The 25,085-nt window shown below is 40.6% G+C and overlaps 1 protein-coding gene across 2 annotated transcripts in view; it reads left to right on the forward strand.

The window, feature by feature from the left end:
• LOC108707234 (multiple C2 and transmembrane domain-containing protein 1) overlaps window positions 1-25,085 on the forward strand; it is a 359,140-nt gene that overhangs the window by 14,715 nt on the left and 319,340 nt on the right. The window lies entirely within an intron of this gene.

Raw genomic sequence — 25,085 nt, forward strand, 5'->3', positions numbered from 1 at the left:
TAAATGAGCTCTTGCACTTCTGCCCAATCTCTGACCCTTCAACCCTCTAACATGATAGTTCATGCTGTCTCTGTATGTCCCTTTTTTACCATGGCTGCAGCCTATAAGTAAGTGTCAGCAGAGATGTTCACAGGACACTGCTGTTAGCATTATTTTGTGGATGCTAGCCACATTGGAAGACAGAATGAAGCATACAACATTACCTACAACATTCAAAGGGTTGCAAGGAATTACCATATCTACCAACATTTGAAAAATGGAAAGAGGGATAAAAAGGTGTACATGCTACACCCCCTAATTACAATGTCTATTTTACAAAATTTGGCAGGTTATGAAAGCTTGAACACATTTTTGTAAGTTTTAGGGCCATGTTTTTAATGGGTTATTACAGTTTTGCTAATGAAGGTGATATAGCCCTTTAAGCTGCGAGTCACTGTGCTCCCAAGAGACTTGCTTATCTTAAATAGTAACAATTGTGCCGGTGCTGAGTAGTCTGGGTTCTCTGCCAAAAAGCCTCTTATTTTATTAAGTTTCAGAAACATCGTATCTTTTTTGACATCAGTGCTGGAGATCAAACAGAAACTCAGGACTTTTTAACTAGTAATGGAGAGGGATTAGTAAGTGTGGACTGGCCCTTGGTGGATTCGGGAGTACAGGGACCCCGAGCAATGTGTGGAGCTCGACCTGGAAATGTAAAGTTGCTGCCTGATGATGGATTCCTGTGAAAGAGGCGTCGGTGTGCTCACACTACTGATGAGTGTTGGGAGCTTAGCCTGAAGATAAGGAAAGAGGCTTTGTGTGCTCAGCTAGAAAGCTTGGGAGCCAGGCCTGAAGATTTCATATTTCTGCAGAGATGCTGTCAATGTCTGTCAATGTTGTCCCCTGTGTGAGGACAGGTGGGAGTGTTGTAACTAGATATTATTGGGCCCCACAGCAAATTACTTTTCAGGCCCCCAAAATATCTAGAGGCTGACCTATTTTACCAATATTTATTAAAATTATTTTTTACATTTGTGTGATACATGATATTGAAAATGTATACATTTTCCCCATAAACTTGTCTATGATGGAATTTTATGGAAAAGAACAGTTGTTGGACCATTTAACAATACTGTGAATTAAATTTCCATATGGAAAGTCATTCACATATTCAATTTGTTTCTTCTGTCATGCAAGATTTAATTCCCTGTGTCCAGAGAGCCACCCAGAGCCCTGAAGCAATAACATTATACAACTCATTGTTCCCACTTCCCAGATCAATCTTTCAACCAACTTTCATCTGCTCTACATATTTTTTCCATATACTTTAAATGAGAAGCAAAGTCTTTTTGCACTTGGGGGTGCCAAATGTTAGGCACCCCAAGTGATTGTATATACTTACCTGAAACCCTGAGCCCTCTTCCAGCTTCTTCTTTCTTCAAATTTCCCGGGGCAGATGCATGCGCAGTAGTACTTTTTAGCTAAAGTTCAGCTTTTTGCTCTACTGCGCATGTGCATCCGTGAGAAGAAAGAAGAAGCTGGAAGAGGATCGCTTTGTGGTGCTCGTTGGAAGAACCCCGGGTCGGTGCAGTTTTCTGCTGATAGGAGCACCGGCCCATGGTTTCAGGTAAGTACATTATATACAATCACTTGCGGAAGTGAAAGAAGACTTTCCTTCTCCTTTAAGAAAAAGGAGTGTTTTAGTACCGTATATACTCGAGTATAAGCCGAGTTTTTCAGCATCCAAAATGTGCTGAAAAAGTCTACCTCGGCTTATACTCGAGTCAGTGGGCAGTAGCTGAGATTGCAGTCACTTAATCATTTCTATACCAACAGTTCGCTTGGGGAGAGACTGCAATATCACACAGCGCCCTCTGTTGGTTATATGAAAGAATAACAGTGCGCCCTCTGTTGGTTTTATGAAAGAATAACAGTTCGCCCTCTGTTGGTTTTATGAAAGAATAACAGTGCGCCCTCTGTTGGTTTTATGAAAGAATAACAGTAACTGCAATATCACACAGCGCCCTCTGTTGGTTATATGAAAGAATAACAGTGCGCCCTCTGTTGGTTTTATGAAAGAATAACAGTGCGCCCTCTGTTGGTTATATGAAAGATTAACAGTGACTGCAATATCACACAGCGCCCTCTGTTGGTTATATGAAAGAATAACAGTGTGCCCTCTGTTGGTTATATGAAAGATTATCAGTGACTGCAATATCACACAGCGCCATCTGTTGGTTATATGAAAGAATAACAGTGCACCCTCTGTTGGTTATATGAAAGATTAACAGTGACTGCAATATCATACAGTGCCCTCTGTTGGTTATATGAAAGAATAACAGTGATTGCAATATCACACAGCGCCCTCTGTTGGTTATATGAAAGAATAACAGTGATTGCAATATCACACAGCGCCCTCTGTTGGTTAGACGAAAGATTAGCAGTGATGGCAATATCACACAGCACCCTCTGCACATGGTAGTGGGACAGTGGGACAATGCACACAGTAATCCATTTGGCAATTCACTGTCACCATCAACTTTGCAAAGAAGTCTGGTTGATCGCTGGGGGGGTCACTTTGGTGGAATGTGCGCTGCTGGGAGACAGGGCTGTAGTTGTGTCTAGGCTTATACTTGAGTCAATAAGTTTTCCCAGTTTTCGTAGGTAAAATTAGGTACCTCGGCTTATACTCACGTCGGCTTATACTCGAGTATATACGGTAGTATGAAGTACAAGAAAGTTATGCTCTGTATCTCTTTATAATGCCAAAGCAAGTGATGAGCAGCACCACTGAAAGGGAATCTAAAATAAAAAAACAACCTTTTCTGAAAAACTCCACCCATGTCCATGCATCCTTTATTGCAGTATTTTATTACTTATCAAAGCCTCGTGTATTAATTAGATGTTCTTCTATTGCCGTGTTTATTGTAGAATTCTTTAAAAATCCCTTCTGAATCCCCACCAACCTGTGTTATCCAGCAAAGTCTCATTTGATACCACATATAGTGACAGCAAAGTATACTGTTCCCTACATAGAACCATTTTTCATTAAATAGAAAATCTCACTAAACTAAAATAATTCAAGTACCTTGTCAATGGCCGGCAGTGTAGGGACGTTATATCATTATGTATTAATAATCATGTTCAGTCATAAGTGGTAATAATATTTAAAAAATATTATTAAGTATTTGCTGCAAGATCTCCTCCTGTGCTTGTCCAAATAAAAGACAAAATGCATTGGAAGCCATTTGGTCTATATTTTTGAAGCTGCCCTTAAAGGCACTCCGGAAACTTACTGTATATCAGGTAAAGGTTGGTGATTCAACATTGGCCCAAACTTGAAGCTTCCCAGCACCCATGGGTTTGTCTTGAGATGAAAAGTTAAATTAAACTTCGAACTAAATTAAATTAAACAGCTCGAAACCACAGTTTCAGAAATTTGTTGAAATATTAATTAGTGTGAAAATACTTGAAATCATTAGTAAAATTAACCTTATGCACTATCTCGTTGCCTCGGACGTGTCTCTTCAAATGATTTTAGTGCATTACATGCAGTTTTTATTGTTTTTATGTGTTTGGGAACACACTTTAGGATAATAACACAATTAGACTGCATATACTATAGTAAGGTTCTTAGTGGGGTCCCTCAGGACTCTGTATTGGGTCCACTTTTATTTAAAGTGTTCATTAATGACTTAGGGGAGGGTATTGTAAGTAATGTATCAGTGTTTGCAGATGACACAAAATTATCCAGCCCAATTAATTCCATCCAGGATGTGGCATCCTTGCAACAGGATCTTGACAAACTGGCAATCTGGGCAGCTAAGTGGCAAATGAGATTCAATGTTGATAAATGTAAAGTCATGCACCTAGGATGTAAAAATATCCAAGCTACTTATACCCTTAATGGGACTGCACTAGGCAAATCCATTATGAAAAACGACCTTGTCCTTGTAGATGATAAACTTGGCTGTAGCAAGCAATGCCAGTCGGCAGCATCAAGGGCAAATAAGATCTTGAGCTGTATTAAAAAGGGCATTGATTCTAATACAACAGGCAGGAAGGGGTCATTCTTCCACTGTATAGAGCACTGGTAAGGCCCCATCTAGAATATGCCGTACAGATTGGTCTCCATCACTCAAACAGACCATTATTGTATTAGAGAGGGTACAGAGAAGGGCAACTAAGCTGGTGAAAGGTATTGAAAATCTTAGCTATGAGGAAAGGCCAAATTGGGGATGTTCAAGTGGGAGAAGAGGCACTTAAGGTGAGATATGATAACTATGTATAAATATATAAGGGGATCATATAACAATCTCTCTAATGCTTTATTTATCTCTTTTTTCCCCGCAAATTTTAGTGTCATTGTGGATTCAAAGGGGCATTGAATCTGACGCTATTGTACTGCGCTATTTATTTTCAGTCTATCTGGCATCATTTCCAGTGTTAGGTGCGCAACCACTGAGAGCAATTTTACAGAAGTACCTTTAATGAAAGTGGTTTTATGCGCAACTCACTGCAGGGGAGAGTGCAAGTTGCCCACTGCACTTGTGGATGTAAATGAGTCCTTTTATGTATGGAGTTTTTCTTTTGCTGTACCTCAATTAATGCTTATGTTTGTAGATTCTCAAGGTGAACTGAGCACTCCTAGAGGTGCTTCTAGTGTATATATGAAAATGAAATTCAATACAAAAAAAAAAAAAAAATATATATATATATATATATATATATATATATTGAATTTCATTTATAAATAATCTGACAGCTTTGTGACTATACATGTTCATTGACAACTGTCCGATGAATTCCTGATAATATCCTGATTCCCACTAGACACAAGTGATACACACAGGGTGAATCCTATCTATTGATTAATCAACTGTTTCATTTATTCTTTCTGTAAAATGGAACCTGAATATAACAGTTTATTATTCTCAGGAGAAATTAAAACTGAATATTGTATACCCAATGCAGATCTTTTTTTTTCGTGAGTCATAAGGAAAGTAATAGCTAAGCAAATTCCTATTGTTTGTTATGATGAACATCAAAGTACAAAGTCTTGCTACTCTATTCCTTATGAGACCAAATGACTTTATTTGTCCATATGCGTCCAAATGCCCTTATTTGTCCATATGCGTCCAAATGCCCTTATTTGTCCATATGCGTCCAAATGCCCTTATTTGTCCATATGCATACAAATGCCCTTATTTGTCCTTATGCGACCAAATGCCCTTATTTGTCCATATGAATCCAAATGCCCTTATTTGTCCATATACGTCCAAATGCCCTTATTTGTCCATATACGTCCAAATGCCCTTATGCGACCAAATGCCCTTTTGCGACCAAATGCCCTTATTTGTCCATATGCGTCCAAATGCCCTTATTTGTCCATATGCGTCCAAATGCCCTTATGCGACCAAATGCCCTTATTTGTCCATATGCGTCCAAATGCCCTTATTTGTCCATATGCGTCCAAATGCCCTTATTTGTCCATATGCATACAAATGCCCTTATTTGTCCTTATGCGACCAAATGCCCTTATGCAACCAAATGCCCTTATTTGTCCATATGAGTCCAAATGCCCTTATTTGTCCATATACGTCCAAATGCCCTTATGCGACCAAATGCCCTTTTGCGACCAAATGCCCTTATTTGTCCACATGCGTCCAAATGCCCTTATTTGTCCATATGCGTCCAAATGCCCTTATGCGACCAAATGCCCTTATTTGTCCATATGCGTCCAAATGCCCTTATTTGTCCATATGCGTCCAAATGCCCTTATTTGTCCATATGCATACAAATGCCCTTATTTGTCCTTATGCGACCAAATGCCCTTATTTGTCCATATGAGTCCAAATGCCCTTATTTGTCCATATACGTCCAAATGCCCTTATTTGTCCATATACGTCCAAATGCCCTTATGCGACCAAATGCCCTTTTGCGACCAAATGCCCTTATTTGTCCATATGCGTCCAAATGCCCTTATGCGACCAAATGCCCTTATTTGTCCATATGCGTCCAAATGCCCTTATTTGTCCATATGCGTCCAAATGCCCTTATTTGTCCATATGCATACAAATGCCCTTATTTGTCCTTATGCGACCAAATGCCCTTATTTGTCCATATGAGTCCAAATGCCCTTATTTGTCCATATGCGTCCAAATGCCCTTATTTGTCCATATGCGTCCAAATGCCCTTATTTGTCCATATGCGTCCAAATGCCCTTATTTGTTCTTATGTGACCAAATGCCCTTATTTGTCCATATGCGTCCAAATGCCCTTATGCAACCAAAGGCCCTTATTTGTAGATATGCGTCCAAATGCCCTTATTTGTCCATATGCGTCCAAATGCCCTTATGCGACCAAATGACTTTGTTTGTCCATATGCGTCCAAATGCCCTTATGCGACCAAATGCCCTTATGCGACCAAATGCCCTTATTTGTCCATATGCGTCCAAATGCCCTTATGCGACCAAATGCCCTTATTTGTCCATATGCGTCCAAATGCCCTTATTTGTCCATATGCGTCCAAATGCCCTTATTTGTCCATATGCGTCCAAATGCCCTTATTTGTCCATATGCATACAAATGCCCTTATTTGTCCTTATGCGACCAAATGCCCTTATGCAACCAAATGCCCTTATTTGTCCATATGAGTCCAAATGCCCTTATTTGTCCATATACGTCCAAATGCCCTTATGCGACCAAATGCCCTTTTGCGACCAAATGCCCTTATTTGTCCATATGCGTCCAAATGCCCTTATGCGACCAAATGCCCTTATTTGTCCATATGCGTCCAAATGCCCTTATTTGTCCATATGCATCCAAATGCCCTTATTTGTCCTTATGCGACCAAATGCCCTTATTTGTCCATATGCGTCCAAATGCCCTCATGCGACCAAATGCTCTTATTTGTCCATATGCGTCCAAATGCCCTTATGCGACCAAATGCCCTTATGCGACCAAATGCCCTTGTTTGTCCATATGCGTCCAAATGCCCTTATTTGTCCATATGCGTCCAAATGCCCTTATTTGTCCATATGCGTCCAAATGCCCTGATTTGTCCTTATGCAACCAAATGCCCTTATGCGACCAAATGCCCTTATTTGTCCATATGCGTCCAAATGCCCTGATTTGTCCTTATGCAACCAAATGCCCTTATGCGACCAAATGCCCTTATTTGTCCATATGCGTCCAAATGCCCTTATTTGTCCATATGCGTCCAAATGCCATTATTTGTCCATATGCGTCCAAATGCCCTTATGCGACCAAATGCCCTTATTTGTCCATATGCGTCCAAATGCCCTTATTTGTCCATATGCGTCCAAATGCCCTTATTTGTCCATATGCATCCAAATGCCCTTATGCGACCAAATGCCCTTATTTGTCCATATGCATCCAAATGCCCTTATTTGTCCATATGCATCCAAATGCCCTTATTTGTCCTTATGCGACCAAATGCCCTTATTTGTCCATATGCGTCCAAATGCCCTTATGCGACCAAATGCTCTTATTTGTCCATATGCGTCCAAATGCCCTTATGCGACCAAATGCCCTTATGCGACCAAATGCCCTTGTTTGTCCATATGCGTCCAAATGCCCTTATTTGTCCATATGCGTCCAAATGCCCTTATGCGACCAAATGCCCTTATTTGTCCATATGCGTCCAAATGCCCTTATTTGTCCATATGCATCCAAATGCCCTTATTTGTCCTTATGCGACCAAATGCCCTTATTTGTCCATATGCGTCCAAATGCCATTATTTGTCCATATGCGTCCAAATGCCCTTATGCGACCAAATGCCCTTATTTGTCCATATGCGACCAAATGCCCTTATTTGTCCATATGCGTCCAAATGCCATTATGCGACCAAAGGCCCTTATTTGTCCATATGCGTCCAAATGCCCTTATGCGACCAAATGACTTTATTTGTCCATATGCGTCCAAATGCCCTTATGCGACCAAATGCCCTTATGCGACCAAATGCCCTTATTTGTCCATATGCGTCCAAATGCCCTTATGCGACCAAATGCCCTTATTTGTCCATATGCGTCCAAATGCCCTTATTTGTCCATATGCGTCCAAATGCCCTTATTTGTCCATATGCATACAAATGCCCTTATTTGTCCTTATGCGACCAAATGCCCTTATTTGTCCATATGAGTCCAAATGCCCATATGCGACCAAATGCCCTTATTTGTCCATATGCGTCCAAATGCCCTTATGCGACCAAATGCCCTTATTTGTCCATATGCGTCCAAATGCCCTTATGCGACCAAATGCCCTTATTTGTCCATATGCTTCCAAATGCCCTTATTTGTCCATATGCGTCCAAATGCCCTTATTTGTCCAAATGCCCTTATTTGTCCATATGTGTCCAAATGCCCTTATTTGTCCATATGCGTCCAAATGCCCTTATTTGTCCATATGTGTCCAAATGCCCTTATTTGTCCATATGCGTCCAAATGCCCTATTTGTCCATATGCGTCCAAATGCCCTTATTTGTCCTTATGCGACCAAATGCCCTTATTTGTCCATATGCGTCCAAATGCCCTTATTTGTCCATATGCGTCCAAATGCCTTTATTTGTCCATATGCGTCCAAATGCCCTTATTTGTCCATATGCGTCCAAATGCCCTTATTTGTCCTTATGCGACCAAATGCCCTTATGCGACCAAATGCCCTTATTTGTCCATAAGCGTCCAAATGCCCTTATTTGTCGATATGCGTCCAAATGCCCTTATTTGTCCATATGCGACCAAATGCCCTTATGCGACCAAATGCCCTTATTTGTCCATATGCGTCCAAATGCCCTTATGCGACCAAATTCCCTTATTTGTCCATATGCGACCAAATGCCCTTATTTGTCCATATGCGTCCAAATGCCCTTATTTGTCCATATGCGTCCAAATGCCCTTATTTGTCCATATGCGTCCAAATGCCCTTATTTGTCCATATGCGTCCAAATGCCCTTATTTGTCCATATGCGTCCAAATGCCCTTATTTGTCCATATGCGTCCAAATGCCCTTATTTGTTCTTATGTGACCAAATGCCCTTATTTGTCCATATGCGTCCAAATGCCCTTATGCGACCAAAGGCCCTTATTTGTAGATATGCGTCCAAATGCCCTTATTTGTCCATATGCGTCCAAATGCCCTTATGCGACCAAATGACTTTATTTGTCCATATGCGTCCAAATGCCCTTATGCGACCAAATGCCCTTATGCGACCAAATGCCCTTATTTGTCCATATGCGTCCAAATGCCCTTATGCGACCAAATGCCCTTATTTGTCCATATGCGTCCAAATGCCCTTATTTGTCCATATGCGTCCAAATGCCCTTATTTGTCCATATGCGTCCAAATGCCCTTATTTGTCCATATGCATACAAATGCCCTTATTTGTCCTTATGCGACCAAATGCCCTTATGCAACCAAATGCCCTTATTTGTCCATATGAGTCCAAATGCCCTTATTTGTCCATATACGTCCAAATGCCCTTATGCGACCAAATGCCCTTTTGCGACCAAATGCCCTTATTTGTCCATATGCGTCCAAATGCCCTTATGCGACCAAATGCCCTTATTTGTCCATATGCGTCCAAATGCCCTTATTTGTCCATATGCATCCAAATGCCCTTATTTGTCCTTATGCGACCAAATGCCCTTATTTGTCCATATGCGTCCAAATGCCCTCATGCGACCAAATGCTCTTATTTGTCCATATGCGTCCAAATGCCCTTATGCGACCAAATGCCCTTATGCGACCAAATGCCCTTGTTTGTCCATATGCGTCCAAATGCCCTTATTTGTCCATATGTGTCCAAATGCCCTTATTTGTCCATATGCGTCCAAATGCCCTGATTTGTCCTTATGCAACCAAATGCCCTTATGCGACCAAATGCCCTTATTTGTCCATATGCGTCCAAATGCCCTTATTTGTCCATATGCGTCCAAATGCCCTGATTTGTCCTTATGCAACCAAATGCCCTTATGCGACCAAATGCCCTTATTTGTCCATATGCGTCCAAATGCCCTTATTTGTCCATATGCGTCCAAATGCCATTATTTGTCCATATGCGTCCAAATGCCCTTATGCGACCAAATGCCCTTATTTGTCCATATGCGTCCAAATGCCCTTATTTGTCCATATGCGTCCAAATGCCCTTATTTGTCCATATGCATCCAAATGCCCTTATGCGACCAAATGCCCTTATTTGTCCATATGCGTCCAAATGCCCTTATTTGTCCATATGCATCCAAATGCCCTTATTTGTCCTTATGCGACCAAATGCCCTTATTTGTCCATATGCGTCCAAATGCCCTTATGCGACCAAATGCTCTTATTTGTCCATATGCGTCCAAATGCCCTTATGCGACCAAATGCCCTTATGCGACCAAATGCCCTTGTTTGTCCATATGCGTCCATATGCCCTTATTTGTCCATATGCGTCCAAATGCCCTTATTTGTCCATATGCGTCCAAATGCCCTGATTTGTCCTTATGCAACCAAATGCCCTTATGCGACCAAATGCCCTTATTTGTCCATATGCGTCCAAATGCCCTTATTTGTCCATATGCGTCCAAATGCCCTTATTTGTCCATATGCGTCCAAATGCCCTGATTTGTCCTTATGCAACCAAATGCCCTTATGCGACCAAATGCCCTTATTTGTCCATATGCGTCCAAATGCCATTATTTGTCCATATGCGTCCAAATGCCCTTATGCGACCAAATGCCCTTATTTGTCCATATGCGACCAAATGCCCTTATTTGTCCATATGCGTCCAAATGCCCTTATTTGTCCATATGCGTCCTAATGCCCTGATTTGTCCTTATGCAACCAAATGCCCTTATGCGACCAAATGCCCTTATTTGTCCATATGCATCCAAATGCCCTTATTTGTCCTTATGCGACCAAATGCCCTTATTTGTCCATATGTGTCCAAATGCCCTTATGCGACCAAATGCTCTTATTTGTCCATATGCGTCCAAATGCCCTTATGCGACCAAATGCCCTTATGCGTCCAAATGCCCTTATTTGTCCATATGCGTCCAAATGCCCTGATTTGTCCTTATGCAACCAAATGCCCTTATGCGACCAAATGCCCTTATTTGTCCATATGCGTCCAAATGCCCTTATTTGTCCTTATGCGACCAAATGCCCTTATTTGTCCATATGCGTCCAAATGCCCTTATTTTGTCCATATGCGTCCAAATGCCTTTATGCGACCAAATGCTCTTATGCGTCCAAATGCCCTTATTTGTCCATATGCGTCCAAATGCCCTTATTTGTCCATATGCGTCCAAATGCCCTTATGCGACCAAATGCCCTTATTTGTCCATATGCGTCCAAATGCCCTTATGCGACCAAATGCCCTTATTTGTCCATATGCGTCAAATGCCCTTATGCGACCAAATGCCCTTATTTGTCCATATGCGTCCAAATGCCCTTATGCGACCAAATTGCCCTTATTTGTCCATATGCGTCCAAATGCCCTTATTTGTCCAATATGTGTCCAAATGCCCTTATTTGTCCATATGCGTCCAAATGGCCCTTATTTGGTCCATATGCGTCCCAATGCCCTGTATTTGTCCTTATGCCGACCAAATGCCCTTATTTGTTCATATGCGTCCAAATGCCGCTCTATTTGTCCATATGCGGTCCAAATGCCCTTATGCGACCACAATGCCAACTTATTTGTCCATAATGCGTCCAAATGCCCTTATTTGTCCATATGCGTCCAAATGACCCTTATTGTCCATATGCATCCAAATGCCCTTATGCGACCAAATGCCCTTATTTTGTCCATATGGTCCAAATGCCCTTATTTGTCCATATGTGTCCAAATGCCCCTTATTTAGTCCATATGCGTCCAACATGCCACTTATTGTCCATATGTTGCGTCCAAATGCCCTTTATTTGTCCTTATGCGACCAAATGCCCTTATTGTTCATATGCGTCCAAATGCCCTATATTTATCCATATGCGGTCCAAATGCCCTTTATGCGCAAATTGCCCTTATTTGTCCATATGCGTCCCAAATGCCCTTATTGTCCTTTATGCGACCAATGCCCTTATTTGTCCATATGCTTTCCAAATGCCCTTATTTGTCCATGCCCTTATGCGACCAAATGCCCTTATTTGTCCATATGCGTCCAAATGCCCTTATTTGTCCATATGCGTCCAAATGCCCTTATGCGACCAAATGTGTCCAAATGCCCTTATTTGTCCATATGCCAAATGTGCCCAAATGCCCTTATTTGTCCATATGCGTCCAAATGCCCTTAATGCCCTTATTTGTCCATATGCGTCCAAATGCCCTTATTTGTCCTTATGCGACCAAATGCCCTTATTTGTCCATATGCGTCCTGCCCTTATTTGTCCATATGCGTCCAAATGCCCTTATGCGACCAAATGCCGTTATGCGTCCAAATGCCCTTATTTGTCCATATGCGTCCAAATGCCCTTATTTGTCCATATGCGTCCAAATGCCCTTATGCGACCAAATGCCCTTATTTGTCCATATGCGTCCAAATGCCCTTATTTGTCCTTATGCGACCAAATGCCCTTATTTGTCCATATGCTTCCAAATGCCCTTATTTGTCCATATGCGTCCAAATGCCCATATGCGACCAAATGCCCTTATTTGTCCATATGCGTCCAAATGCCCTTATGCGACCAAATGCCCTTATTTGTCCATATGCGTCCAAATGCCCTTATTTGTCCTTATGCGACCAAATGCCCTTATGCGACCAAATGCCCTTATTTGTCCATATGCTTCCAAATGCCCTTATTTGTCCATATGCGTCCAAATGCCCTTATGCGACCAAATGCCCTTATTTGTCCATATGCGTCCAAATGCCCTTATTTGTCCATATGCGTCCAAATGCCCTTATTTGTCCTTATGCGACCAAATGCCCTTATGCGACCAAATGCCCTTATTTGTCCATATGCGTCCAAATGCCCTTATTTGTCCATATGCGTCCAAATGCCCTTATGCGACCAAATGCCCTTATTTGTCCATATGCGTCCAAATGCCCTTATTTGTCCATATGTGTCCAAATGCCCTTATTTGTCCATATGCGTCCAAATGCCCTTATTTGTCCATATGCGTCCCAATGCCCTTATTTGTCCTTATGCGACCAAATGCCCTTATTTGTTCATATGCGTCCAAATGCCCTTATTTGTCCATATGCGTCCAAATGCCCTTATGCGACCAAATGCCCTTATTTGTCCATATGCGTCCAAATGCCCTTATTTGTCCATATGCGTCCAAATGCCCTTATTTGTCCATATGCGTCCAAATGCCCTTATTTGTCCATATGCGTCCAAATGCCCTTATGCGACCAAATGCCCTTATTTGTCCATATGCGTCCAAATGCCCTTATTTGTCCATATGCGTCCAAATGCCCTTATGCGACCAAATGCCCTTATTTGTCCATATGCGTCCAAATGCCCTTATGCGACCAAATGCCCTTATTTGTCCATATGCGTCCAAATGCCCTTATTTGTCCATATGTGTCCAAATGCCCTTATTTGTCCATATGCGTCCAAATGCCCTTATTTGTCCATATGCGTCCAAATGCCCTTATTTGTCCTTATGCGACCAAATGCCCTTATTTGTTCATATGCGTCCAAATGCCCTTATTTATCCATATGCGTCCAAATGCCCTTATGCGACCAAATGCCCTCATTTATTCTTTCTGTAAAATGGAACCTGAATATAACAGTTTATTATTCTCAGGAGAAATTAAAACTGAATATTGTATACCCAATGCAGATCTTTTTTTTTTTCGTGAGTCATAAGGAAAGTAATAGCTAAGCAAATTCCTATTGTTTGTTATGATGAACATCAAAGTACAAAGTCTTGCTACTCTATTCCTTTTGTGGTACGTTCTTTCATCCAGACCTTGACTTGATAAAAGGGACAAACTTCTGCTGGCATTTAGACATAAAGCCAAGGAATAGGAGAATAGGAAGAAAAGGCAAAATGACTCACAGTTATACACAGCAGAATAAGAATGCATGACAGTATATAACAGACACATTTACTGTTCGTAAAGCAGATAAACCTATTTATCAAGAACTATTTCCAGCGGAGGGGCTGGACAGGTTCTGAGGACAGGTTCTTAGTAGGTGCCGACCTTGACACAAACAATGTAGTTTCTTTGGAATTTGCCATTGCAGAATGGACAACATGTTTTACAAACTGGACAACAAGTTTACTATTGTGATACATGCCATTCTTTTCAACATGATCCGGGGCAGATGTTCAAAAGACAAAATAACCATGCAGCTTATTTTTAAAGTAAATGCATGATGCGTTTCCTAATAGAAGAAATACAGTACCTGTCAAAAGTATTTAGACCTTTGAGCAATTTGCCCATGTTTTTATTTGAAAACAATAAACCAAAATTTTTGCTTTATGATTAGGGATGCACCGAATCCAGGATTCAGTTCGGGATTCGGCCTTTTTTAGCAGAATCCTTCTGCCGAACCGAATCCGAATCCTAATTTGCATATACAAATTAGGGACGGGGAGGGAAATTGCGTGACTTTTTGTCACAAAACAAGGAAGTAAAAAATGTTTTGCCCTACCCACCCCTAATTTGCATATGCAAATTAGGATTTGGTTCGGTATTCGGCCGAATCTTTCCTAAAGCATTCGGTGGTTCGGCCAAATCCAAAATAGTGGATTCGGTGCATCCCTATTTATGATACAAAAGCATCTTAAGGAAAATATGTTATTACATAAAGTATGAAATCCAGCTTTAAAATATTGTGCATCTGCCTTTCGTGCAAGTATTTAGCTGCTTTATCTGTGCCAAAGGAATGGACGGCACTCCACTTGAAGAGGAAAAAAGTCTTTATTGCAAGCTAAAACAGGGATCAAAGGCCCTACGCGTTTCGGGATACAATCCCTTAATCATAGGCATACATCACAACCACCATAGACACATTATATACCTAAGGGCATAGTGACCCCTGCTGGTTACACATAGTATTGCTGTTAAAAAAAAATTTTTATTTTTAATTTTTAATTTTTAACCTAAATAGTAAAACCAACATCCAGAGGTAACAACCTTAATAGTACTTTTAAAATAACATACTGGTAGTTAAAATAGAACCCTGTACCCATATTGCACTATGTGTGGACTCATAATCCTGGTCGTTTGTAAATTATATAGATTTGTATATGGATCTGTATCCAGATAATAAGTGTCTATTTTAAAAAAGTGTCTATTTTAAAAAAACTTTTTTTAGCTTTGATTGATTGTGGAATATCTGTCATCAGAATTCTCAATATCCACATAATCAGATAGATTAGCACTTATTCAATTATATTCAAAAAACTATGGAGTAGGTATTAAACTATCAATATAAATAGGATATGTCATGTCTCGTATTTAGACCCTTGGGTATTCTCGTCTCCAGTTTTAGGATCCAGAATGCCTCTCTTAGATCCAGAAAACGTATCTGGACCCCACCCCTAAGGGGTGTCTTGACTTGTTCTATGATTTTGACCGACAGGTCACTCACTCCTTTTTTGGAACAAAAGGCAAAATGTTTGCCAATTGGGGACACCTCATCATGTTTGTCTATAACTCGTATATGTTCCCGTATCCTTTCTTTTAGAGTACGGGTAGTGCGGCCAACGTATTGTTTTTCACAACTTCGACATTCCAAAAGGTACACCACCCCTTTAGTGTTACAATTACAATAGCCAAAATTACGATATTCCTTTGCTGTCACATTTGATTTAAAGGTAGGACCAGTGGAGATGACCCTACACGTTTTACAAGTGGTTGCTCCACATCTGTAGCTGCCTTTTACAGTTAGCCAATTTTCACTATGTCTGTTTTGTACTGAGGTTATTAAGCTCGGTGCCAACATCTTGCCCAACGTGGGTGCCCTTTTTGGGACACATTTCAAATCCGTGTTGGACAAAATCTCAAACAATCTCGTATCATTATGTAGAACTGGAAGATGTTTCCTAATTATACTGCAGATCCTCCCGTATTCCTCACTAAACTCAGTAATGAAATACATTTTTTCTCTTCCATTGGTTCTGTCTGAGTCTTTATTACTGGTTAAGGTATTTTGTGTATTTGACCTGTCTTTAGTTGAATTCCTGCTTGCTTTTTCACAGGATTGTCTTATCATATCTCTTGGATAGCCTCGCCTCTACAGTCTGTGTCCCAAGTGTCTGGCTTGTTCCTCAAAGGTCCTCCCCTTAGTATGAGATCTAATAAGTTGATCTCTGATTTATTAAATTCAAGTGTAAAATGTAAATTGTATTGATTATCATCTAAATACGTGTGAAAATCCCTGATTAATTCCTCAGGGCCGTCCCAAGAGGTCGTCTGTATAACGACCATACCATATAATGTGTTCACAAAAGGGGTTTTCACATCCATAGACGCGGGACCGCTCCCACCAAGCCATAAAGAGGTTGGCATAGGTGGGGGCAAAGGAGGCACCCATAGCGGTCCCACGTCTCTGGAGGTAGAACCCCCCATCGAAATAGAAAAAATTGTGCGTAAGTAACAACTCCAACACCAAAAGTGTGTAATGAATTAAATCATTAGTGTAAGTGTGTGTATTGTTGAGAATATCAGCAATCGCTAGTAAGCCCAATTCATGTGAAATAATTGTGTACAATGACTTAACGTCCATGGATAGCCATATATAAGTGTCACCCCATTTCAAAGTGGACAATCTTTCTAATAAGTGTCCGGAATCTCTAATATAGGAGTCCAATTGTGGGACCAATGGTTTTAAACATGTGTCCACCCAGACTAACAGTCCCTCATTGACTGACCCTATACTAGCCACTATTGGCCTTCCCTCTGGGGACGTAATCGATTTGTGTATCTTAGGGAGGTGGTGGAAAGTCGGGACCACCGGATTGGTTCTGACTAAGTAATCAGTGTCCCGAGAGTCCACCACCCCTAACGAGACTCCATAGGAAACCAAACCCTTAACAAGCTCGGTATATTCTTTTTGTGGATTGGAGGGGAGGGGTAGGTAGGTGTCCGTATCACCCAGTTGTCTCCTAGCTTCCAGCGAGTAGTCAGCTGTGTTTAGAACCACCACACACCCACCCTTATCTGCTTGCCTGATTGTAATATCAGTGTTATCTGTTAATGATTGGATTGCTAACTTCTCCTCCCTTGTCACATTATCAGGACCCCCTCTAGATTTCAAAGAACTTAATCTATTCAAATCTTTCTCAACGAGGTCCTGAAAAATGTCCATTGATGTACATCTGGACTGTAAGGGGTAAAAATTCGAAGGCATCTTTTTATCCTTAGGCAAGGCCACTCTCTCAACTACAACATCTGTGTTTTGGGCAGCATCCATGCTCTCATGTCGTAATGTATCTAAATCAACCAAACAACAATGTTCCTGAAACGTGGACAATAAATTCTTGGGATCTGACCCACTAACAAACCTTCGGGGCTCAACTGCCTCAGCTGTACCTAGCCCACATGGACCAAAATGTCTCCGAAGGGTTAGTTTACGTACCAGCCGATTCACATCTAGTAGTGTATTGAACAAACTAAAATGGTGTGTGGGTGCAAAAGATAAACCATGGCTCAAAACACATATTTGGGGTAAAGTCAAGGTAACTGAAGAAATATTCACCACGTTTAATAAGTCCTGTCCTTCCTCGCCGTGTTCGGCCTTAGCCCATATCTCCTGTCTCCGTTTCCTCCTCCCTCCTCTTCTGGTCTTCTTTCCACTTGGTTGCTCCGTTTTGGCCAATCCTTCCCCATTTTTTTGCGTTTCGGGAACAAGTCCTGACCTTGGTAGTTTTTTGTCTTCTTAGGAATATCACCTGTGCCCAAATCCTCCAGGTCCGCTTCCGTCGGATTCCTCCTAGTAGTCCGCAAAGAGGTTGTTTCCAAATCATCAGCACAAAACGAAGTTTCATCACCTGAATCACTGGAGACATGTGGATTCAAGCTTCTGTAAATAGGTCTTCAATTGGGTATCAAACCCCTCCGGTACTCTGTCCGTCATCTTTAACTGGTGTTGGGACCCCTTGATCTCATCTCTGGTATTAAGGAGATCCTGTTTCTTATAATCAATAATAAGTCCCATTAGTTCCATTGAACATTTCGATAACACACTATTCCATTTGTTCGCAAAGTCCATATCATCCTTCGCAAAGGTGGGAAACTTTTTTATCCTCAATCCCCTGGGTATCCACCCTGAGGAGATATATTTCTCCAAGGTAAGTATGTCCCAACATAATAACAGTTCCCGTGACATCTGTTTTTCAAGTGTTCTAAATAATGTGGGCACCTCATCAGGCATATCCTCATCTAAATCCATATCCCCCAGCATCGACTCATATTTATTGAATCTATTCAAATGATCTTCTAATCCTTCCAGGGCACACATGCTCACTAATTGCATGGGTTCTATTGCTCCGCCAGCCGCCATGTCAGGGTGGAAAAGTTAAAATCCAAAAAACCTAAAGTGTATGCAGCATCAAACTTTGGGCGGTAGCAACTAATTTTAAGATTAAAACACCACCAAACGAACTATAAGTGCAGTGTGGGCACCAAAATTCAATGATACTAATATATGTGGGGGCAGATGGGCTGGGGTGTCCTCCAAAAATTTGACATATATACACAACAAGTGGGACTATACTCCCCGCCCATGTGACCCCCAACTACTCAATTATACATGAATGCTTCAAATATGTAAAAGGCAATATTTATTGTTCAACACTATGCCATATCTCAAAATAAAAACAATTAAAACCAAACTAAGCAGCGCTGCATGTACAAAGGGATCCCTTGTAAATATTCCCTAAGTGTGACCCAGCATGGGTAATGGTTGATTATCAGCATATCAACCATTACCCATGCTGGGTCACACTTAGGGAATATTTACAAGGGATCCCTTTGTACATGCAGCGCTGCTTAGTTTGGTTTTAATTGTTTTTATTTTGAGATATGGCATAGTGTTGAACAATAAATATTGCCTTTTACATATTTGAAGCATTCATGTATAATTGAGTAGTTGGGGGTCACATGGGCGGGGAGTATAGTCCCACTTGTTGTGTATATAATTTTAAGATTAACAAATGAATAAATAAGTGAATAAAAGAGCTGCAAAACTGATAAATTAGGCAAAAGTCAAAAGTCAATGGTGCACAACGAGCCCATGCTGCACATGAACATTGCTGCTTTGCACTGTTCAGGAGTGATGCATTTTTGCAGACATATTTTCTTAAAGGAATAGTAATATAATTAAAGCTGTGTTTGCTTCAAAAACACTACTATTGTTTATATGAATAATCTGCTGTGTAGCCATGGAGGCAGCCATTCAAAGGAGAAAAGGCCCAGGTTACACAGCAGATAAGCTCTGTAGAACATAATGATGTTATCAATAATCCTCTATTTAACCTGTGCCTTATAGCCTTTTTTCAATTTCTGTCATTGCTGCACAGTAGCTTATTTATATAAACTATTATAGAGTTTCTGAAGCAAATAGATCAGTTTTACCAGTGCAGGACAACAGTACATTATATTTTCATTACTTTAAAACACTTTAATTTTTTGGCGTTACTGTTCCTTAAAGGTCAGTACTTGAATTGAGCTGAAAAAAGTGGGGAGATGTTATGTGTGGTAAGTGCTAAAAATAAGCCCCGCCTACAACCATAAGCCATACCCACTGTTACAATAAGCCTTACCCACCAAGATTTTCTGGTTTTGCCCACTATCAAGCAAAGTCATTTTGCTTTGTTGTTATTTCATTTTTGTTTCCCTTATGTTCTTCTTTTCTTCTGTTCTCTATAACCCTCTCTGATGCCTCCTCCTCCTTCATCTATATAACACTTTTCTATCTCGTCTCTACTTCTCTCCCATCAATCTTTTCTCTCCTTTTATCTTCTGTATAATTAACTATATCATATTTTACATTTTATTTAAATGCAGTAGTGGGAAGCAGTGAACAAGGCTCCGATATTACAATAAAAATTTGCATCCCCCCAGATGGTATGCTAATTCACAGAAATAAAGAAACGGAGGAATGGTGCAATAGTGTTGCAGACAACTTTTACTAAGTGAGGCTTGGTTTTGCTATTTGCTGCATTTTACAAGAACGTGTCATTACTATTGTTTCATATTTACCATTGTTATCACTTTTTGTATAGTTCCCATTGCCTTCATAGTTATCATTGCTACCCAAGTTACTATTGTTTCCATAGCTACCATGTTTCTATTGTTTCCTATAGTTACCCTTGCTACCATGGTTACTATTGTTTCCATACTACCATGGTTACTATTGTTTCTATAATTACCCTTGCTGCCATGGTTTCTATTGATTTCATAGTTACCATTGCTACCATGGTTACTACTGTTTCCATAGCTACCATTGCTCCTGTGGCTACTATTGTTTCCATTGCTACCATGGTTACTATTGTTTCCATAGTTACCATTGCTTCCATGGTTACTATTGTTTCCACAATTGCCATTGCTACCATGGATACTAATGTTTCCATAGCTATCATTGCTTCCATGGTTACTATTGTTTCCATAGCTACCACTGCTACCATGGTTACTATTTTTATAATGCCACCATAGTTAGCATTGTTTCCATAGTAACCATTGCTACCACGGCTACTAATGTTTCCATAGCTACCATTGCTACCATGGTTACAATTATTTCCATAACTACCTTTGCTACCACAGTTACTAATGTTTCCATAGCTACCATGGCTACTATAGTTTCCATACTTACCATTGCTACCATGGTTACTAATGTTTCCATAGCTACCATTGCTATCATGGTTACTATTGTTTCCATAGCTACCATAGTTACTATTGTTTCCATAGCTGCCATTGCTACCATCGTTACTAATGTTTCCATAGCTACCATGGTTAGTATGGTTTCCATAGTAACCATTTCTACCACAATTATTATCATTTCCATATTTACCATTGTTACTATTGGTTTCATAATTGCCCTTGCTGTCACAGTTATCATTGAAAAAACAGTTACCATTTTTGTAGTTTTCATTTAATGTTATAGTAGTTACCTTTGTCTTCATTGTCACCATTGTTACCATAATTGCCAGAGTAAGATTTTTTTTTTATAAATGGTGCAGGTGGTGCAGAGTGCTTGTCATTGTGCTGCTTATGTAAGCCCCTGTAGTTACTACAGTGACCAGTAGATGGCAATGTGTGATAGTATAAAGAGGATTATGACAATGTGCTCAGGGTCCATTTTAGTTTGAGCCCTTCCCTGTTCATTGAGAGGGGAAGGGATAGTGGAACCCAAGTTTTTCCCTTAGTAAAGTGGTAGTTATACTCACTCATAGGTCACTCTAGGAGTGATAGATAGATTATTTAGTTGAGCAGCTCAAGGCTCCGACGAGGAGATTTAGAGGGATTAAGATCCCTGGTACTAATAACCCAGAGGAAGGGACTAAGTTCATAGGCTCAGAGAGGTAGATATTCCTCTGGGTTCCACTTAGGAAAAACCTGCCTTCTGGACATACCCTCTGGTTGCTGTTTTACTGGGTGTTCCCTGTGCCTTCAGGGACAATTGTGTCTAGTACTGTGAATATACACTATTCTGTTTTGTTTGATGTTATACCAAATGTGATAAACTCCTACGTGGATTGTTCTATAGTTGTTGTTTAAGCATAAAGAACCACTGGTGCCCAATATTTGTGAGTTATCATGTTGTTGCACTACACCCTGCCTCCACTCCGTTGCGAGGGCCTACTCCTGTGAAAAGGGTCTCATCCGTGGCACAAGTAATCCTGAATTTAAGATTGTAGCAAGAAAGGATCATAAAATTTATTATAGTGCTACACAATCATCAAAGATGATCTGACCATGGATTGTATAGAACACTCTCCACTTGTGTGGCCAACCTTTAGCCTTCATGTATCTCCATTCTTATAGTATCCATCACTCTCACTAATATCTTTGTTACGGTCTGCGTCTCCCTTTCACCGATCATTTTCCACTATCATCTGGCACTGCAGAAGCTACAGTCTGATCCAAGCAATCAGCAGAAATACAAGCACAGAACCCGGCAACTCTTTTCTTTCTGTAATTACAGGGATGGCAAGAGCACTGTTGCTGTTTGTCAGTTATTTCTGTGCCCTGAGGTTGCTTGCTTATTGATTACTATGCATTCTTATTCAAAACAAGCATTTTTGTTTCTTTTTTCAAAAGCTCAGCAGACGAAAGTCAGAGATTCTTCAAGGCATTTTTTCTGCATACTGAAGGATTGCATTTCTCTGCTGAGAGGTAATAACATAAAACACAAGCTGGTGTTCTGTCACAATCATCATCATCATCATCATTTATTTAAGGGAAGAATAAGTAAATATATAAAAGAGGAGAATGTACATGAGATGGACTTGTATTTAGCAGTTGCTGCGCAACACATTCTAGCTGGTCCCCCCAATAAGGCTATGAAATGATATTCTAACATAAATCAGATATCAGAGCTATGATCAAAGCAAAATCAAGCTATTGTCATTACAGACACTTTTTCTTGCATAAAGTAATGTATTTCTTGAATATGACATGACTTCTATCTACTGACTGTCTGTATTTATATTACAACAGATTTAGACAAGCAATAGCCAGCTGGGATTTAGTTTCTTTTTAAAATATCAATGGTAAAGTTGCGGTTGTTGGCAGCTAGAAAATCCCATCACCTGAGGACTGCATCGGGATTTGGAAATCTGTTGTCCCCAACTGCTTTGAATCCAGAAGCACACCAATGTATTGCTCAAAGAAGTTGGTGTTTTATTTAGCCCATGTGTATCCGCAACAGATGGGCTAAATAAAACACAGACTTCATTGAGCAATACATTGGTGTGCTTCTGGATTTCTTTCTACATGTATCTATGACCCCATGCAAGGGAAGTGTCTTCCGGGTGAGCACCCAGCACTTTTCACAAGTGGATATTTATTGGGTAGAGCACTCCACAATCGTGCACAATGAATTTGAATTGGCACATTATTTCATCCTATAATTGGCCTGAGGGTTGAATGTCTGAAGCAGTGTTATTGTCCTACAACTTGGTGATCTGATGCATTGGTCAGAAAATGTTCAACCCACACCTGGCACTAACCTGCTGCTTGTAGCCTGTGGCTCCAAAGTCCTCCTCCGTTTGTTAACCCGCACCTGATCCAACCTTCTCTGAATTTCACCCAATCAGGCGAGAATGGCATGAGGACATGTGTGATTTCATACAATGGTTAATGACCAGATATATAGATACAACATATTTATATACAAATAAATCACTACTGTTAATTCTTTACATGAAGCTTTGGATTGTGCAGGTAGTTTTCGAATTCTTTCAGGAGGCCTTATTAATTAGTTTCCGTATGTCCTATAACTGATTTCAGGAGTAGGAAAATGTCAGGCATCATCAAAAGGGGCAAATCTTGACACTGATACCCCCCCCAGCACAATAACGCTCTCTGCCTGAGCCAAATATCTGGTTTGAAAACTGGAAATTCGGCTCTTAAAGGTAACATGTCACCTTAAAAGGATACTGTCATGGGAAAAAATTTTTTCCCAAAATTAATCCGTTAATAGCGCTGCTCCAGCAGAATTCTGCACTGAAAAAAATGTTTTTTCCCATGACAGTATCCCTTTAAGAAATTATTCCAAATCCTGTGTTATGATATTCAACCAGAAAAGGCACAACAGACTGTAGAGGTCAGCGCTGAAAAGCTAGGGAAAAAAAAAAATATAGCAAATAGGGAATATATAGTGTAGTAAATTGGGTCGGATTAAAGGGGAAGTTCCAGAAACTTTGGACATTTTTTTTGCTAATTGCAAGAAAACTTTTTTCTCCTGTGTGATGATGTTAGTCAAGCAAAAAAACCTTTAACCAATTCCCCAGACACAAGAAGTAGTGCATCAAGGGGCTCAAAATCTCTCCCCTTAGAGGTCACTTACAGAGCACTTCCCTGTACTTAAAGGCTGGATTAGCCATGTGGTTCAGGCTTTTAACAGAAGTCAATGCATGTGCACAGATTAATCAATTAATGTATATTTATTGGTTAGCACAGGGCTCAGCTGCATCTTGCACCTATTGGCACTCCCTAGCTTGGATGAACGATTTAAGCGGTGTTCAAGGGAGTGCCCACTTCTAGTGATGTGTGAGCTGGCCCGAAATCTGTGGAACCTGCGGTTTGGGCCGGTTCAGGCTCTTTGGGTCATGGGCAGGTCCAGGTTGAGCTCTTCTCCTGCTCTCCCTGCCCACTACCTAGTACTGCGAGCTTCCAGCACCTAAATTTATAGACTTGCACCTCCCCCTTTTGTGTGACATCACTGCATGGTGGGTTGGGCATGGGTCTATAAATAGTGGGGGAACGGTCTGCCGGGTGTTGGTTGGGAGCGGGTGGGCCAGGGTTGGGTGTGGGTCATGAATTTCTTGACCCACACATCACTACTCATTTTGGAGAGCGAAGAACTGTGTATAAGGCTGTTACTGTGAGTTTACCCTGCCTCGCACTTCATAAATGAGGTCTATTGTGTTTTGTGGAATATTTATGACTGCAGCATGAAACATAGCGCACTTTTGTATGCCATGTATAAATTTAGCAAGTGCTTTCTCTGCTGTTTCATAGTAAGTTACTGTATTGTTAAGTAAGAAATCTGTATTCCAAGATCTTCCACTAAAGTATGAGGCCTAAAGTGCTTTTTTGAATGTACCATTTCCCCATTTGCTTGTGAATAATGATGATTTCCTAGGCACAATATTTCCTCCGGAAGATTTCAAACTTATATGAGAACCATTGTGGTCCATTATCTGATATTTGGTCTGGGCAACCTTCCCTGCTGAATATGGAGAGTTGTAATTCCAGTAGTCAGTGTTATATGTTAAACAAATGCAATTTCTTGCCATTTACTGTAAAAGTCTATTCATGGTATAGCAAATTGATTGTCCATAATTGCATATGTAAAAGAACTCAGAAAAATCAATAGCAAGCACAGGACCTGAATCCCTGAATAAATGGACCCTTTTCAGAGCTGGTATTACCAATAGTAACAATAAAAATTTAGTCTGTAGTGGATGTACCAGCTTTATCTACGC

Source organism: Xenopus laevis, chromosome 1S (genome assembly GCF_017654675.1).
Source record: "Xenopus laevis strain J_2021 chromosome 1S, Xenopus_laevis_v10.1, whole genome shotgun sequence".
In the NCBI taxonomy this organism is placed as follows: Eukaryota; Metazoa; Chordata; class Amphibia; order Anura; family Pipidae; genus Xenopus; species Xenopus laevis.